Source organism: Schistocerca gregaria, chromosome X, assembly GCF_023897955.1.
Source record: "Schistocerca gregaria isolate iqSchGreg1 chromosome X, iqSchGreg1.2, whole genome shotgun sequence".
NCBI classification, from domain to species: Eukaryota; Metazoa; Arthropoda; class Insecta; order Orthoptera; family Acrididae; genus Schistocerca; species Schistocerca gregaria.
In genome coordinates, this window is record NC_064931.1 from 697,958,677 (window position 1) to 697,978,584 (window position 19,908).

The window sequence follows — 19,908 nt, forward strand, 5'->3', positions numbered from 1 at the left end:
AAACATTTTTTTTACAATATTGTCTCTATAGCATGAAGTGAACTGTGGGATTATGAACAAGAACAAAAATTACAATACGGTAAAATCTTGGGATGCTTATAGTAATAGGGATGAAATATTACTACAAATGCTGCAGTCTTAATATGGTGATTAGTATAATGAAGTGCTTTGTTGGTCCTCTTTTCGTCTTTCTATGCACATGGATGTAGTGAAATACAGGACAAGTTAAGTGATGGGTGCAAGAGTTCAAGGAGAGTCAAACGTTTTAGTTGCCATCTAAAATAAAATACAGTAATTTAATTAAAATTTTGTTTGTTTGCAGATACATGTCTGTGGTCCTGATACACGTTGACATCACTGAGCCACAATCACCCATCTGAGGAAGCAGCAGAAATGTTGCATATGTTTCGAGTCGGTCAAGATGACTTCTCTATCTAATTAATCACTAACGACAAGTTCTGGATGTAAAGCAGCACAGCAAGCAGTGGAAATGTGGATTCAGTATTTTTAAAATAAAAATAAGGTGGAGGCCCAACTTTCATTGGGAAAGGTGATACGAGTTTTCTCAGGACTGTCACAGTGTGGTGCTAATCGATTATACACATAAACAACATATCACCACAGGAGCATACTTCTGAAATCTTATGAGGTTACTGGAGGGTGTTAGGAATAAGCATAGTGGCAAGCTGTCCACAGGGGTGTTTGTCTTCTGTGGCCATGTCCCATTCCATTCTGCACAGCAGAGCATAGTTACAGATACTGCTTATTCACAACTAGTGATGTCTTCTTTCTTCTGATGAAGAAACTAGTGAGTTTAAGGCATTTCCAGAATGATTTACGAAGTGAAACTTTTTCTGAATAGCTGGAAGATAGACTTCTACAGTCGAGGTCTACCAAGCTGTGGATCACTGGCATAAATGTACTACACAGAAGAGTGAATATCCAGAGACAGACTAACTCAATCACCAAATTTAATTGCCACTGCTCAATTTCTTTGAGGGTTGTATTAAATACTTTTACTCCCGCGTATACATGGATCTGTAAAGATAGAATTCTGCAATATTGCAATAGAGAAAAGTCGGTTGTGGTCAATGCTGGTAGATGACATCCCATTAGACCATTGGGTCATCAGCAACAGATGTATGCACAAGTTGCACCCACATCTCGGGGTACTTTGGGAAATAGTCAGATAGGTGTCTTAGTGCTAGTCTCCACATCAGGTGGTAATTCTACAGCGACTTTGTGAAAAACTGTACAGGGTCAGGTTATTTCAACCTATATAAAGGGACATCTTAACTTCATTCTATACAGTAAATGGATGTGGCATAGTCTATAGTAAAGTGTGAGTTGATCACACTGTCCCTTTTAACATATCTGCCCTACAGCAGTCAGTAAGTTACTTTCATGATAGCAGATTGATGACTTTGGCAAACTCATTCTACTCCAACACAGTAATTTTATTTTTAATTCTTTACTTTTAATCATTCACAATATAAGTTAATACAAATTACATTTCAATTGGTCTTCCTAATGGGCCAACTGAAACTGTTTCATAATGCTCATGATGCAGAAAACATTTATGAGTTTGAGATGTCAAGTCCTCATTTCACTGAGAACAGCAGGTCAATCTGGCAGCATAATCATGTAAAGGCTTTTCAGCAGAGAGCCTTCTTATACTACTTAATCTACACTTCTGATAAAAGTTTGCATTGGGCATGAAAACCAGTTTCAGGCATTTGCCTACATTTAGTAAAGCATCAGCACATAGAACTACAACCATAGCATTTACAAATGAGAAAATAAACAAAATCAACACATAGGCCTACTATGGAATACAATAGTCCCAACAAAAATATATCAATTTATAACATTAACTAAATTTTCTGTCGGTGCTTTGGAGAACACAACAACAACAACAACAACAACAACAACAACAACAACAACAACAAAACAGTTCCCAATGTTCCACAAAATTCTATTAATTTGGTCACAACACAGGTTTCAGTCTTTAGGCCACCTTCAGGTGACAAATGAATGTCACAAATACAGATAAAATGATGAGAGACTTGCGTGTGCGCGCGCACACACACGGAGGGAGAAAGGTACAGCCAAACTTTCAGGAAACATTCCTCTCACACACAAATAAAGAAAAGATGTTATGTGGACATGTGTCCGGAAACGCTTAATTTCCATGTTAGAGGTCATTTTAGTTATCAGTATGTACTGTACTTCCTCAATTCACTGCCAGCTGGCCCAATTGAAGGAAGGTAATGTTGACTATGGTGCTTGTGGTGACATGCAACTCATTGCTCTACAGTAGTAGCATCAAGCACATCAGTACGTACCATCAACAGGTTAGTGTTCATCACGAACGTGGTTTTGCATTCAGTGCAATGTTTATAAATGCGGAGTTGACAGATGCCCATTTGATGTATGGATTAGCACGGGGCAATAGCCGTGACGCGGTACGTTTGTATCGAGACAGATTTCAAGAACGAAGGTGTCTTGACAGGAAGACGTTCGAAGCAATGGATCAGCGTCTTAGGGAGCACGGAACATTCCAGCCTATGACTCGCGACTGGGAAAGACCTAGAATGACGAGGACACCTGCAATGGACAAGGCAATTCTTTGTGCAGTTGACGATAACCCTAATGTCAGCGTCAGAGGAGAGGTAAAGTGGACCACGTCACTATATGGAGAGTGCCACGGGAGAACCAGTTGTTTCCGTATCATGTACAGTGCGTACAGGCACTATCAGCAGCTGATTGGCCTTCATGGGTGCACTTCTGCAAATGGTTCATCCAAGAATGTGTCAATCCTCATTTCAGTGCAAATGTTCTCTTTACAGATGAGGTTTCATTCCAACGTGATCAAATTGTAAATTTTCACAATCAACATTTGTGGGCTGACTAGAACCTGCACGCAATTGTGCTATCATGTCATCAACACAGATTTTACGTGAGCGTTTGGCCAGGCATTGTTGGTGATGTCTTGATTGGGCCCCATGTTTTTTCACCTACACTCAATGGAGCACATTATCATGATTTAATACGGGATATTCCACCTGTGCTGCTAGAACATGTGCATTTACAAGTCCGACACAACATGTGGTTCATGCACGATGGAGCTCCTGCACATTTCAGTCGAAGTGTTCGTACGCTTCTCAACAACAGATTCGGTGCCCGATGGATTGGTAGAGGCGGACCAATTCCATGGCCTCCACGCTCTCCTGCCCTCAACCCTCTTGACTTGCATTTATGGGAGTATTTGAAAGCTCTTGCCTACACAACCGCGGTACCAAATGTAGAGACTCTTCGTGGTCCTATTGTGGACGGCTGTGATACAATACGCCATTCTTCAGGGCTGCATCAGCGTATCAGAGATTCCATGCGACAGATGGTGGGTGCATGTATCCTCACTAATGGAGGACATTTTGAACATTTCCTGTAACAAAGTGTTTGAAGTCATGCTGGTACGTTCTGTTGCTGTGTGTTTCCATTCAATGATTAATGTGATTTGATAAGAAGTAATAAAATGAGCTCTAACATGGAAAGTAAGCGTTTCCGGACGTATGTCCGCATAACATATTTTTCTTTGTGTGTTTGTGAGGAACATGTAGAAAAAGAGAAAATTCTCACTTAGTGTTAAACCAATAAACTCAAATTCTTTAAAGAATCATACTCCATGTATTTAACTAAATAATGAAAACTTTCTAGTCCACAATTCAGTGTCTTCGCAATACACTTAAAAGAGAAAGGAAGGAAAAATATCATCATAGTTGCTGATTTTAATGTACATGTGATGTGATAAAACGGCTCAAACCAGTTTATTGACTTAATTCAGAACTCTGTTTCTGAACTATTTTTTTGTGAATTCATTAGAGAAAATGCCCATTCAGGTACTTTTACAGACATTATCTTTACAAATTACATGATTTGCCAGAGAGAACAACTTCTGTTTAGACTCCAGAATTTCTGACGATTCTGCATTGTTTATTCAGCTGCCAAGAAAAAACAAACCCAATATTAGGGAAGGTTTTATGAAAAACTTTTGTAAAAATAACTTGAACCTGTTGCGTGACAAGATATCTGCAGTGAAATGCCCCACAGATAATAGTGTGTCAAGTACTTCAATAAATTTCTAAGAAGTTTTCAGAGGCATTCAATGAATCATTCCGACCTATGATCTGGCACTGAAATATCAAAAATAAGAAACTGCATTACATTAGGCTTAAACATCTAGTGTGATAAAAATGACACCTACATAAAGAGGTGAAACAGAATAAAAACCCTGACTTAACTATGTGGAACATTACGAAGTTTTAAATAAAAGTGTTGTTAAAACTGCCAAAAAGAATGTCAAATGATAAGTTCAGTTTAGGATATAAGAATAAGTCTATGGCAGCATAGTCTGTTATTAAATCTGAATTGGGTACAACAGTAAACAACAAGGAAATTTCAACAATTGAAAAACAACAACACTTTTTTGAGCCCTGCTGAAATATCTCAGTGCTTTAATAAATTTCTCACAAATGTAACAAAATCTAATGTAGATGTGATTACTTATCAAAACAGTGTAAATCTGTTCGGCCTGGCTCAGAATACTGACCCCCTTCTAATATTTAATAAACCCCCCCCCCCCCAAAAAAATCAATTTTTCCTTAAAAAACAACCCCTTGAGAGTGGGATCAAATACCAAAAAAGTAATTAAATGTGTATGCTGGAATAGCACACTTTCGATCTAAATAATCATTTGGTCATTTGTGCAAGCCAACTTCCCTAATGCATTTAAGTATGCAGAGGTAAAACAACTGCACGAAAAAAAATGAAGGGAAAGTACAGGAAATTAGTGTCCTATCCCCAGTGTCACCGAAAGTATCTGAAAAAAATAGCTGCAGTCCAGATAAAAAAAATTCTTGAAACACGATGTTACTCTTAAAAAAATTCCAGCTCATTACTGGACATAAAGCAATGAAGTGGCAGGTATCTCCTGCAACTTTACGAAACCACTCGAGTCAGGGAATCACTCCATGCTGCTCCATATACCAGACAGATACAGCATTAGACAAAATGCTCTGCAGTGGCTCAAGTCTTATCTAACAAACAGGAAGTGTTTCATGTAACCAAAATATCACTGAAAACTCTACCAACGGTGTCTGTTAATAGAATTTTACGTGATGTGCATGGGAATGAAAGTCTACAATATACTCACAGGAATATAAATGGTCTGAGCATGGAGATAGGGTCACTGAAGTGAAAACTACAAGATCACCTGGTTGAAAAATGCTACTACTCAACCGAGGAATTTACGAATGATGAGATGATCACTTGAACCAGGCAACTATTTAATATAGTGTTGTGTGTAATACTGTACGCAAAAAATAGCTGTCTGGAAAATTTAGACATTAATTACTGGTACAGACATGTTCAGATGACCTGTAAAGTGTACGTTATGATATGAGTGAAACAAATACAAAAATACAAATGTGATTACATTACAAATGAGTTGAATATTTTAAATTATGCATTTACGCATGAAATTTTTTTAAAAAAAGGTTTGAGATGCATGAAAAACTTGCTTTTGCTTAAATGTCAATGTTTATGATGTCCTTCCTCCTGAACTGTGTGTTGACAGTGACAATTTTGCAGGTACATCCACTGATACATACTGATGCTGTCTGTACAGTGTAATACGAATAGCGTTAGTACTAAAGTAGTAATAAATTGATTGTCATGTCTTGACAATTTTTGATGCATTAACAGCGAAAATGTAGTAAATGATAAACTTTCCCCCTTTCATCATCTTGTGGGAGACTGCCAACAAAAAAAAAAGTTCCACAAATGTTTGAAATTATGTGTGAAGTTTACTGGATAACACTAAATATTGTAATTCTCAGATACTGGACGATTCAAGTCAGGGTATTTGATAGCCATTAGTTATGCTGCCTCACGATAAACACACAGTTTGTAACTAACACTTGTGTTACCATGTTAAACATTCAACGAAAGACTATACCTTTTAATGAGTAGATGACAGCATTAAAAATTTTTGGGTCTGGTCAATAATAATGCAAAATATTGAAAATGCAGTTCCCCCTGCCCTGTCCTTGTAAGCCTTTACATAGTGAACCTGCAACTGATACTACAGTACTGACTAGTCTCTTAGTAATAAACAGAGGTGGACTAAATTATGGCAACACCAAAAGCCAATACATTACCACACCAATACGGGATAGGAAAACCGTTAGCATTCGAAAGAGCTTCCTGTCGACTCTGAATCGATAAACACAGGTCCTGTATGGTTTTAAAGGTGATCTTACACGTACCATTCCTTATGGAAAATAATGGCAAATTCAGGTAATGATGATCAAGGTGGGTAGCGATCACGCACCCTTCTCTCCAGAGCAGACCACAGAGGTTAATAATACTGAGATCTGGTGACTGTGGTCGCCATGGGAGATGAGACAATTCAGCCTCACGCTCACAAAACCATTCCTAGATGATGCAAGCTCTGTCAATGGGGGCCATGTAGCCTTGGAAAACAGCATCACAATTGGGGAATAAACATTGTACCATGGGGTGGATCTGGTCAACGAAAGTGGTCTCATAACCCTCGGCAGTAATGTGACCCTGCAGAATAACCATGGGCCATATGGAATACCACAATACGGCTACTAGTGCATCACCGAATCCTCACCATGGGACGTAAACTCGGGCACAAGTTGGAAACAGTGCGAAATGAGACTCATCTGACCAAATGTTTTCATTGATTTTCCATTGATTCATAATCCACATTTTATGGCTTCTACACAACATTTAGCTGTTGCAGGTATCTGCATCGCTGATGAGTGGTTTTGGAATTCCAGCTCGCCTTGCAACTACCTGCGTATGGAGCTCCTTTCGTGACTTTTCGGTGCCGACAGGTTCCCCCCGATGGCGACATTCACATTTGCTGTGACTTTCAGTTGCCGCCTCTTATTTTTCGTCACAACCATCTTCAATGAGGGTCTCCCATGATCACTAAACACATGCTTTTGTCTGCTCTGTGAGTTAACGAAAGATGTTTATGCCCGTAACTGGCCGTCAATGTCTCTGCGGCACAGCTGCCTGGGCCCAACGTTTTATCTGACATTTTCACTGCATGATCATGAAGGGCATAGCTTTTACTTGGATGTCAAGGTGGTACAGTTTACCGTTAATAATATCATTGTTGTGATTTTTTTATGTGACAGACTACAACGTAAGCGGTCCAATTGCAACAATGTGAGCGCCATTCATGTACGACATCGATGTGCAATAAACACTCACAGATGACAGGTAGCAGCACTAGCAGTGAAGGGTATACAGGGTGTTAAAAAAAGGTACGGCAAAACATTCAGGAAACATTACTCACACACAAAGAAAGAAAATATGTTACGTGGACATGTGCCCGGAAACTCTTACTTTCCATGTTAGAGCTCATTTTACTACTTACCTTCAAATCACAATCGTGGAATGGAAACACACAGCAACAGAATGTACCAGCATGACTTCAAATACTTTGTTACAGGAAATGTTCAAAATGTCCTCCGTTAGCGAGGATACATGCATCCACCCTCTGTCACATGGAATCCCTGATGCGCTGATGCAGCCCTGGAAATGGCGTATTGTATCACAGCTGTCCACAATAGGACCATGAAGAGTCTCTACATTTGGTACCGGGGTTGCGTAGACAAGAGCTTTCAAATGCTGCCATAAATGCAAGTCAAGAGGGTTGAGGTCATGGAATTGGTCCGCCTCTACCAATCAATCGGTCACCGAATCTGTTGTTGAGAAGCATATGAACACTTCGACTGAAATGTGCAGGAGCTCCATCGTGCATGAACCACATGTGTCGTACTTGTAAAGGCTCATGTTCTTGCAGCACAGGTAGAATATCCCGCATGAAATCATGATAGTGAGCTCCATTGAACGTAGGTGGAAGAACATGGGGGCCAATCAAGACATCACCAACAATGCCTGCCCAAACGTTCACATAAAATCTGTGTTGAAAATGTGATTGCACAATTGCATATGGATTCTCGCTAGCCCACACATGTTGATTGTGAAAATTTACGATTTGATCACGTTGGAATAAAGCCTCATCCGTAAAGAGAACATCTGCACTGAAATGAGGATTGACACATTGTTGGATGAACCATTCGCAGAAGTGTACCCGTGGAGGCCAATCAGCTGCTGATAGTGCCTGTACACGCTGCACATGGTACGAAAACAACTGGTTCTCCCATAGCACTCTCCATACAGTGATGTGGTCAACGTTACCTTGTACAGCAGCAACTCCTCTGACGCTGACATTAGGGTTATCGTCAACTGCACGAAGAACAGCCTCGTCCATTGCACATGTTCTCGTCGTTCTAGGTCTTCCCCAGTCTCGAGTCATAGGCTGGAATGTTCCGTGCTCCCTAAGACGCCGATCAATTGCTTCGGTCGTCTTCCTGTCGGGATACCTTCGTTCTGGAAATCTGTCTCGATACAAACGTACCGCACCATGGCTACTGCCCCGTGCTAATCATTCCATCAAATGGGCATCTGCCAACTCCGCATTTATAAACATTGCACTGACTGCAAAACCATGATCGTGATGAACATTAACCTGTTGATGGTACGTACTGATGTGCTTGATGCTACTACTGTAGAGCAGTGAGTTGCGTGTCAGAACAAGCACCATAGTCAACATTACCTTCCTTCAATTGGGCCAACTGGCGATGAATCGGGGAAGTACAGTACATACTGTGGAACTAAAATGACCCCTTAACATGGAAAGTAAGCGTTTCCGGACACATGTCCACATAACATCTTTTCTTTATTTGTTAGTGAGAAATGTTCCTGAAAGTTTGGCCGTCCTTTTTTGTAACACCCTGTATACAGCGTTTTGGGTGAAAGGGCGGGGCAGGAGGATAGTATAGGCAGTGTCGCAATGCGAAAACGGAGCTATTATCTGACGTGCAAAAGGGTTTGGTCATTGGTTTTCGGGCCAAGGGTATAAGAATTTCCGAAACGGCTAAGTATGTAAATTGTTCCCTTGCCGCTTCGGTTAAAGTAAACCGTGCAAGGAAAAATGACGCTATGCAGAACAGGTACCGTGCAACTGTGGTGTATCACGGCCATAAATAACAGGGGTGACCAACGGCTGCGGAGATTTGTACGGGTGAATAGCAGCTGACCGCTCAGAGGAAGTAAGGCGCTATAAGCGGTGTCTCCTCAACGACCGTTGCTGTCTGTATGGGCCTCCGCAGCAGGCGCCTGGTTCCCGAAGCTATATTGACTGCGGTGATGAACAGAGGCTGGAATTTGCACGCCAATACCGCAACTGGAAGTCTACTGAGAGGCGCCAGATTGTGATGTTTTAGTGACATACCCAGCGTGGTTTCGCCATTCTGGAAAGCGTAACAGATCATCAAAAGCACGTATCTTTCCTTGTGGATCACGTCCACCCCCACATGCACTTTGTTTTTCCACGGCAAGACAATGCAAAGCGTGACACAGCTCTGTACGTGCGTGGTTCGAAGAGCACCAGGATGTTTACCTGCAGTGTTTTGGCTTACGCCGGCGTGTTTCTCAAGTGTAGTCTTTGTGGATGGCATAAATTCGATGGAACTTTTTTCCGCTTGTTTTTGACCGGTACGCCGTTCAGTACAGACATCCGCATTAAGCAGGAGTTTTCACGTGCTCTTATCCAGTCAGTCAGCTAACGGTTAATTTAGTGAAAAGTGCTGCATTTATTTGCGTATTACGATGCGTCCTCTTAACATATTTATGCATTTTGTACTTTATTTGGATGGTGTATGTCACTTGAGGCTGACCCAAATTTTATTCCTTTTACTGATTGCTAATGCTGTGCTTACATGAGCACGTAAGTAATTTTTCGCCTGTTCTAATCAATGACTCCACTGTAAGACATGTATGTATTATGTTAGTGGTATGTTTAACCTGTGTGTAAACTGTGTGCAGCTGTTACCCGCTTGAAAATGACCAAAAAATGTAAACTGCAGTAGTGAAGTTTTAATAAACGCACAGTCAACTGCAAAATTCAAGTCTTCCACAGAAATTACTTCATCCTCCACAACTTACTTTTGAAAGACAATCGTTTGGATTTTCAACGACGTATTAAGGATAGGAAGACTCCGCTGACACAGTAACGTGTACAGATCATACTTAAATGTGGATGGGTGCTAGAAGTGGATGTAACAATCTCGCACAAACACTTCTTTCACATCGCAGGCAACACCTAAAAAGCTTGCAACTTTATTTCTATGAAAGAAGAGGTAACAAACTTTGTAATGGTTTTACATAGCAGAAACAAACTTTACTGTCACAAGTTACAAAGTACTATAACTCAATACTACTTTTAACAGTAGTACACTACTGGCCATTAAAATTGCTACAACAAGAAGAAATGCAGATGATAAACGGGTATTCATTGGACAAATATATTATAATAGAACTGACATGTGATTACATTTTCAAGTAGTTTGGGTGCATAGATCCTGAGAAATCAGTACCGAGAACAACCACCTCTGGCCGTAATAACGACTTTGACACGCCTGGGCATTGAGTCAAACAAGAGCTTGGATGGCGTGTACAGGTACAGCTGCCCATGCAGTTTCAACACGATACCACAATTCATCAAGAGTAGTGACTGGCGTATTGTGACCAGCCAGTTGCTCGGCCACCATTGACCAGACGTTTTCATTTGGTGAGAGACTGCTGCCCTGGCCAGCACATTCTCCGGATCTAACATTTTCTGTATCCAGAAAGGCCCGTATAGGACCTGCAACATGCGGTCGTGCATTACCCTGCTGAAATGTAGGGTCTCGCAGGGATCGAATGAAGAGTAGAGCCACGGGTCGTAACACGTCTGAAATGTAACGTCCACTGTTCAAAGTGCCGTCAATCCGAACAAGAGCTGACAGAGACGTGTAACCAATGGCACCCCGTACCCTCACGCCGGGTCATACGTCAGTATGACAATGACGAACACACGCTTCCAATGTGCCTTCACCGCGATGTCGCCAAACACGGATGCGACCATCATGATGTTGTCATTTTTTAGGGTGAATCCAGGATCTGTTTACGTTTTGCCATTCGTGCACTCAGGTTCGTCGTTGACTACACAATCGCAGGCGCTCCTGTCTGTAATGCAGCGTCAAGGGTAACCGCAGCCACGGTCTCCGAGCTGACAGTCGTCGAACTGTTCGTGCAGATGGTTGTCGTCTTGTAAACGTCCCCATCTGTTGACTCGGGGATTGAGACGTGGCTGCACGATCCGTTACAGCCATGCGGATAAGATGCCTGTCATCTCGACTGCTAGTGATACGAGGCCGTTGGGATCCAGCACGACGTTCCGTATTACCCTCCTGAACCCATCGATTCCATATTCTGCTAACAATCATTGGATCTCGACCAACGCGAGCAGCAATGTCGCGATACGATAAACCGCAATCGCGATAGGCTACAATCCGACCCTTATCGAAGTCGGAAACGTGATGGTACGTATTTCTCCTCCTTACACGAGGCATCACAACAACGTTTCACCAGGCAACGCCAGTCAACTTCTCTTTGTGTATGAGAAATCGGTTGGAAACTTTCCTGTCAGCACGTTGTAGAAGTCGCCACCGGAGCCTACCTTGTGTGAATGCTCTGAAAAGCTAATCATTTGCATATCACAGCATCTTCTTCCTGTCGGTTAAATTTCGCGTCTGCAGCACGTCATCTTCATGGTATAGCAATTTTAATGGCCAGTAGTGTATTTGCTAACTGTTGCAGCCATTAAGCGGAAACAAGTCAATACTGACCGATTTCTACCATAAATAATGGAAGAAAAAGAAGAAAGAAAGAGAGAGAGAGAGAGAGATGTGTAAGACATAGACACTTATCGTTATGGACACCTCGGCCCGAAACCAGAATATCCAATAGCATTTCACGGCGTTCGGGTCAAGTCACGCGGTGTACCTCGCTTGCTACTTTGGAGAATCCAAATTAGATTTCATCTTATTTTGTTCTATGTGTATTTTAACTTGCATGTAATGACCTTATGCAGTTTCAAGGCAATGGCACATTGAACATTTATCACAAACGTCACTCTTCGTACGATTTGTTACAATTAAATGTCAGTTAACGATGCATTAGCAGTAAAACGTCTTTAGGAGATCCTAAGTAAACGATACTATTGCAGATAGTTGTATGTAAACGGCGCGATCTTGTGTTAGACATACGGTTGTGGTGTCAGAATGTAGGTTCGCGCCCTGCTATATGTTAACATTTTTCTTTTTACATTTTCGCATTTGTAACAGGTACTGGTTCTTTATTATTCACAAAACAGAAGACTATTCTGCAATATTCGATGTTATGTAGTAGTAGTAGTAGTAGCAGCAGTATTATTTACGTAGAGTTACTTCGATACTGTAATTTCAGTCTCGTTGAAAAGCTATTGATTAAACTCCTGCAAGTGAAACGACCATCAATGAGATTTATATTGTAGCTTGTTAAGACTACTTTGCTGTTATTCGTAATACATCGCAATTTCCGAGGGTGTGGTTAACAGGAACCTAAGAGTACAGCTTGAACATGACATTTATATTCTTGCTTGTCACAAATATTTAGCTGTGACTGGATCGTTACCAACACGTTCCCAATTTCAGCGGTCAAGACAAACATCGCATCACACAGCAAGTGATAATGTCCATTATCCATTTTGCTGAAGAGTCATTAAGGTTATGTTGTCCGACTTGGGATTTTTACAATAATTTCCTTACTTTACGTTGAACACCCTCCTAAATGATCATTTAAGGGCAAAACATACACTTAATTTTAGCAGGCAACGCTATTCGTCAAGACAAGTGTTCAATACTCTGCTACAAATTACAATTAAGTTTTCGGAGATTCATTACAATAGTTGAATGTTCCAGAAGCCGAATCCAAGCAACACGAGCACTCACGGATGGGCGTACCCAGCGAGGTGTACGCCCCTATAAGATATTTTCAGTTTTTTTACTAGTTTACTGTTTTATTTAATAAGAAATGCTGCATGTTTTCTCGGATTGTACAATTGCATTCTTGTATTTAAAATGTTTATTAAAAGCAGTTTTTCCACTGGTTTACCGTTTCATTTAATAAGAAGTGCTGTATGTTGTCTCGAGTCCTTGTTTCCTGAGATTAGTATGACCTGCCCCAAGTTCAGATCGTGGGTACGCCCTTGCACTCAGGTATTGAGTTTTATTTCCCCTGCCCTTTATCACAAAATTAACACCAGTGAAAAAAAATACTATTCAATTTGGTGGCAAATTCTTCCCATAATATTGCACATGTAAAAATTCTGCTTCCATATTGTCTGCCACAGTGCCCACAGGACGCCGAAGATAAAAATGTCTACGCCATATTGCACACAGGTTCATCTGAAATGAAGGGACCCTGTTGGCTCTCGATATCCTGAAATGCTATCTGTTATTCTCGTTTCGGGCCAAGCTGTCCCTGACGATATCTGGCAGAGACAGAAATGAAGTCGACACGGACCCGAGTTTTGTAGCTCTGTCTCCGGACTCCATACTTCCCCACTGGCGCAACACGCTCTTCAAGCTTGAGGACGAGCACGAGAAGGGGGGAGGGGGAGGGAGGGGGGGGGGGAGAGAGAGAGGGAGAGAGAGAGAGAGAGATATGAAAAACCCTTCTGCAAATTTCTGCAGATTTCAATGCTGGGCCATCAGCAAGTGTCTGCGTGCCAACCACTCAACGAAACATAATCGACATGGGCTTTCGGAGCCGAAGGCCCACCGGTGTACTCTTGATGACTGCGTGACACAAAGCTTTGCCCCTTGCCTTTGTCCGACAACACCGACATTGGACTGTTGATGCCGAAACATCTTGCTGGTCGAACGAGTCTAGTTTCAAATTGTATCGAGCTGATGGACGTGTACGGGTATGGAGACAACCTCATGACTCCATGGACCCTACATGTCAGCAAGTGACTCTTCAGGCTGGTGGAGGCTCCGTAATGGTGGTGTGTGCGCGCGCGCAGTTGGAGTGATATGGGCCCCCTGATACGACTCCGAAAAAATGATTCAAATGGCTCTGAGCACTATGGCACTTAACTTCCGAGGTCATCAGTCCCCTAGACCTTAGAACTACTTAAACCTAACTAACCTAAGGACATCACACACATCCATGCACGAGGCAGGATTCGAACCTGCGACCGTAGCGGTCGCGCGGTTCCAGGCTGTAGCTCCTAGAACCGCTCGACCACCCTAGCCGGCTACGACTCCGACTGATGACACGTACGTAAGCATGCTGTCTGATCATGCAGCCATTCACGTCTATTGTGCATTCCGACGGACTTGGACAATCCCTGCAGGACAATGCGACACTCCACACGTCCAGAATTGCTCTAAGAACGCTGAGTTTAAAAACTTCCGCTGGCCACCATACTCTTCAGACATGATCATTATTGAGTGTATGTGGGATGCCTTGCCACGTCCTGTCCAGAAGAGATATCCACCTCCTCGTACTCTTAACGGATTTAAGGACAGCGCCGCAGGATTCATGGTGTCAATTCCTCCAGCACAACTTCAGACATGAGTAGAGTCCATGGTACGTCGGGTTGCGGCACTTACGCGTGCTCACGGAGGCCCTACAAGATATTAGGCAAGTGTACCAATTTGACTCTTCACTGTATTTTTGGCACGCTGACGGCATAATACAATTTTTATCTGGTACAAACTGACTACATACGGTCAGACGGAGACAATTGCAGATTTCTGCACACGGGTTGCCAAGTAATTTTGACTTACGTAATTTCATAATCGAAGAAAGACAATCACACATAAACGTAGCACAACAAGAAAAGTGAGAAGTTGAAAAACTGCAGATTTTAGTTTGCCACTGAAAAATACGCGTTGAGTGCCCCAATGTGGATGAAAAATAATAGTGAAATTTAGCGTGAACAACAATTACTCAAAATTTAGAGGTAGCTTACACTCTTTTAGTACATCCCCATAAAATGGGAAGTAAGTTGTTTCTCGCCTTGCAATGTCTTACTGTGAACAGTGTGCAGTCAAGTACACTTAAAATGCGAGGTCTGCAATCCATTTCAAATGTTATGATTTTCATTCCTGTCCTTTTTTCCTTCATAAATTCTACAATAGTGGATTTTTAAACGGTAACTCGTTCCAGGCACTCTTCTTGATTTAACCAATGTATTTTGTAGTAATATATAAAAACTAAATACTCTACGATCAGTCTCATCCAAATTGTTGCAACTGACACTGGAATACTGCGTAAGACTTCGGAAAATGTATTAATCGTACCATGAACGTCATCACGTGCTCCATGGCAACAAATTTAGCACAAAGTGCTTCTTGATGTAGAGAATACTGAATCCTGTCTGTCGATCGTTGTCATTTTTTTGCGCTTTCATCGTTAATTAAATACTTAAACTCTTTCTACATGGTGTTTTAATGTAGTTCCACAGCAAATTTGCGGCACCAGTCGATTATGCGACTGTATATTGCGTAACAGACAGAGAATTTTTCTCTCTCTCTTTTACCATTCCCATTCATTTTTAAGGACTGTCGGCTGTGCAAACAGCCAATGGATCAGTGAACTACTTTTATACCACACATAGTGACGAGTAAACACCATTGACACCACGATTCCGCTGAATTATAGAAAGTGGTGCCGACCGAAAAAATGCCACATCGTAATTCTATATGAATTGCGCTGTACTGATTATTTCCGAGCAAGGCCGACACAGGCCGTGACTCGACCCGCACACCCCTCACAGTGGACTCGCAGACACTGTGGTACCCCGTCACTGACGCTGGTCTTAAAGGAAATTCGGAACTTGTGGTAAATTCCTATGGGACCAAACTGCTAAAGGTCATCGGTTCCTAGGCTTACACACTACGTATTCCAACTTAAACTAATTTACGCTAAGGACAACACACGCACCCATGCCCGAGGGAGGACTCGGGCCTCCGACGACGAGAAGGGATTTTGGCAGAGGGGGGAGGGGGGGGGGGGACGGGGACGAACCGTTGCAAGGCGCCCTAGACCGCGGGACTTGTCCTAAAGGCTTCTACCGATACCTCCACTACCGATATCCCTGTGAAGATTGCCAAGTTACATGGCACGTATAAACGAAATCATTTGGACATGAAGCCAATGGGGGGGAAAAAAATGGCTCCGAGCACTATGCGACTTAACTTCTAAGGTCATCAGTCCCCTAGAACTCAGAACTACTTAAACCTAACTAACTTAAGGACATCACACACATCCATGCCCGAGGCAGGATTCGAACCTGCGACCGTAGCGGTCGCGCGGTTCCAGACTGTAGCGCCTAGAACCGCTCGGCCATTCCGGCCGGCCCAATGGAACAGTTCGGTGAAATACCAACAACAGGGTTGTATCTGAATTGGCACAGAAGTAAACTACCACCTATTCGCTAACTATTGACGAAATTTCCATACTTTTACAGCAGTTGAGCTCAACTGTAGAACATGTAGCGGCAGTACACAACAGTAAACATACAAACAAATGCCGTTGTCAGTTAAGTAACTATTAAATCAATGTCAGTGTAAGAATTTCCAACTCATATGAGCCCAAGGTGTGCTTCTTGAATTAACACCACATATGACACGAACTGCCGAATTTTGGGTTAAAAACATCGTCTGTGTGTGAACCGAGGTGTCTCAAGCTATTACCGGGGGCTAGCGTTCAATATTATGAAATAACTTCTTTGAAATAACGTATACACTCAACAGTACTATAAAGTAGGGTCAAACCGAATGAGGTTTAATCGTTTTAAACGGACTGGCCTTGGGTTCGGGAAGACGGCGGCTCTAATTCCCATCCGGCGATCCTGATTGACGTTTTCCGTCGTTTCCGAATATTACTTCAAGCAAATGATGGGTTGATCCCTACACTACAGACCAGAGCAGACTACTTGTTACATCCTTGTGAAACTAGACATGTAAGTATGTAAACGAGTGTATATGTGATTTTTTTCGTACTTAAACTGTAATATCGCAACATGTCGAATACTGGCATTCTTGTAAAAGCGAGCCACGGATGAATAAAACAACTGATATCGTAACAGAGCCCCCTCAACGCAACTATAGCCAGCCCCAGCTGCAGACACCGGAAGGGTGACATCATGGCGTCATGTGCGCATATGTCTGCACGAGGCGACAAGCTACATCTCAGCATGGCCACCGGACTGCAGATCCATGCACGGCTCATCTCTTCACTAACGAATCGCATTTCACTCAGGAAAGTAACCAGTCACCTTGTTACTGTGTGCGGGCTAGACACACACACACACACACACACACACACACACACACACACACCATATTCGAATAACCTGCGCTGGTCTTAGAAATGCAGTTTGAAGTTGGCGCCCGCAGATGTGTGGAGTTTACATCCTTAATGCTTATGCACGTCCCAATACAGGTGCCAAATGCGATTATTCTTTTCTACAACTACAAACAGAGCGCTCATCCTCAGATGATTCCTCTTACGGACAAATATCTTAAAGTGCAGACTATTCTGCGTCTACATCCTCACGCCATTCTCTAGTAATTCGCACCAGCGCTAAGGATTCTACGTAAGATTTTGTTCACATATGGAGCGAACGGAAAAAAATAACTGTCTCTACAGAGTGAAACCGAACTTCGGCGGTTGTAGACAGATATTTTCTAATTATTTTGGTACAAGGCACTCATCTCCATTGGTTCCTTGCAGCGCAATGATCTTATTATGATATATTCGGTTTGTTACCCAGATTACCTCCGCTTCTGTGTAAAGACCTTGAAAATAGGGAAGAGCTCAAATGCAGTCACCAAAAATGTGCACCGCAAAACTCAAAGTAACGCAATCACACTGCACAAATGCGAAAGTACTGTGTTGTGGTTGCCGTCGCTGTGGTGAAAGCTAAGCATAACGACTTCGTGTCCCTCTTTCATTTCATTTAGTGAACCCATATACGAGGTGCACATGGACCACTTCTTGATCAGTAAACTCCTATACGTACCGCTGTGCATCACTCTTAACCCACAACTAACACGGACCACAGACAAAACTGAATAGTACTGAATGCAAGCTCAATACCGAAGAGAGAAGTGGGCATTACTGTTAAGAGCAATTACCGTAAATGACTAACAGCTTTGTTTGCTAAGATGATACAAACTACATACCGTCGATATTTGCGCTGCTGTGCGCATATTTTCATTGTAATACTGATGCAACGATAAACGGAATCCATTATTACTGTACCGCAGACTTTAAATATTCGAGACCGAAAAGCCAGTTATGCGCGCCATTACTAGTCCAGAAAGAGGGGAAATTATTTGTACGTCCTGATCAGGGTTCGGAAGTCGGTGCCCTTACTTGGAATGCTGCAGGAGGCTAAGGCGGAACTTAAATAGACTTTCACTTATACCTTTCGACTCTGTCGTTTCTGGACTACGGCCCCTTACCACAAATTGATACATTTCCCTCCTCCATCATCTCTGAAAGTTTATCATCATCGCGTAACCACCCTGTATATGCTGCATGGCAGTTTGAATCAACCACTTTTCGTATTAAGATTACTTTCATTACATCAAACTGACATCAGTCTCTCAGATTGCAAACATTGAGTAAGTTTAAACACGAATCCTTCGCCTTCACTGATTTTTCTTGTTATATTTATCCATGTTACGTGTTCACACGTTTGCGTTTTTATTTTCTTAATATCGAAGATAATCAGTTTATAGTTAATATCCATCACAGATGACCCCACAATAGATTTTGGGTACAGATTATCTCCTCTGCAACCACGCATTCTGCGCGGGTAGAAGCGGGGCCAGACGACTGCTGTTTCCACAAGGGTAGTAAGGCCCGGTTTGCAGTAGAATTCTGGTGATAAATGATTATGTATAACACATTAAAAAATATCGAACGCTTCGGGATTCAGTCTTTGAATTTTACTGTGTCGCTTGCAACTTCTTTCACTTCCAGTAATTCTTTTTTAAGTGTAACATGCAAAATCGCACCGTGGTTCGCAGTTCACATACAGCAGCAAATCCCTATGTCAGTAAAGTTTCATTTCGAAGTCATGGGGGGGGGGGGGGGGGGGGGGGAGTTCAAATGTGTGTAAAATCTTATGGGACTTATCTGCTAAGGTCATCAGTCCCTACGCTTACACACTACTTAACCTAAATTATCCTAAGGCACACGCACACGCACGCCCGAGGGAGGACTCTGATCTCCGCCGGAACCAGCCGCACAGCCCATGACTGTGGCGCCTCAGACCGCTCGGCTAACCAAGCGCGGCGGCATGGGGAAAGCAAGGCAACACCACCTCAAATAAGATCTCCCAGAGTAAAGCATTGTGGCATTCAAATAAACCTTGGCGTTCCGGACAACTGTATATACTGGGTCACCAGTCTTCTGACTGGTTTGATGCGGCCCGCCACGAATTCCTCTCCTGTGCTAAGCTCTTCATCTGAGTAGCACTTGCAACCTACGTCCTCAATTATTTGCTAAATGTATTCCAATCTCTGTCTTTCTCTACAGTTTTTGACTTTTACCGCTCCCTCTAGTACCCATGTCTTAACAGATTTCTTATCATGCTGTCCCTTCCCCTTATCAGTGTTTTCCACATATTCCTTTAGATTCTGCACAGAACCTCCTCATTCCTTACCCTATCAGTTAACATAATTTTCAAAATTATGTCTGTAGCACAATATCTCAAACGCCTCGATTCTCTTCTGTTCCGGTTTTCCCCACAGTCCATGTTTCACTACGATACAATTCTGTAGGCCAGACGTACATTCTCAGCAATTTTTTCCTCAAATGAAGGTCGGTATTTGATATTAGAAGACTTCTCTTGGC

The 19,908-nt window shown here is 42.3% G+C and overlaps 1 protein-coding gene across 2 annotated transcripts in view; it reads right to left on the reverse strand.

Annotated features, from left to right (window-relative positions):
• LOC126297406 (mitochondrial glutamate carrier 1-like) overlaps positions 1–19,908 on the reverse strand; it is a 179,891-nt gene that overhangs the window by 72,708 nt on the left and 87,275 nt on the right. The window lies entirely within an intron of this gene.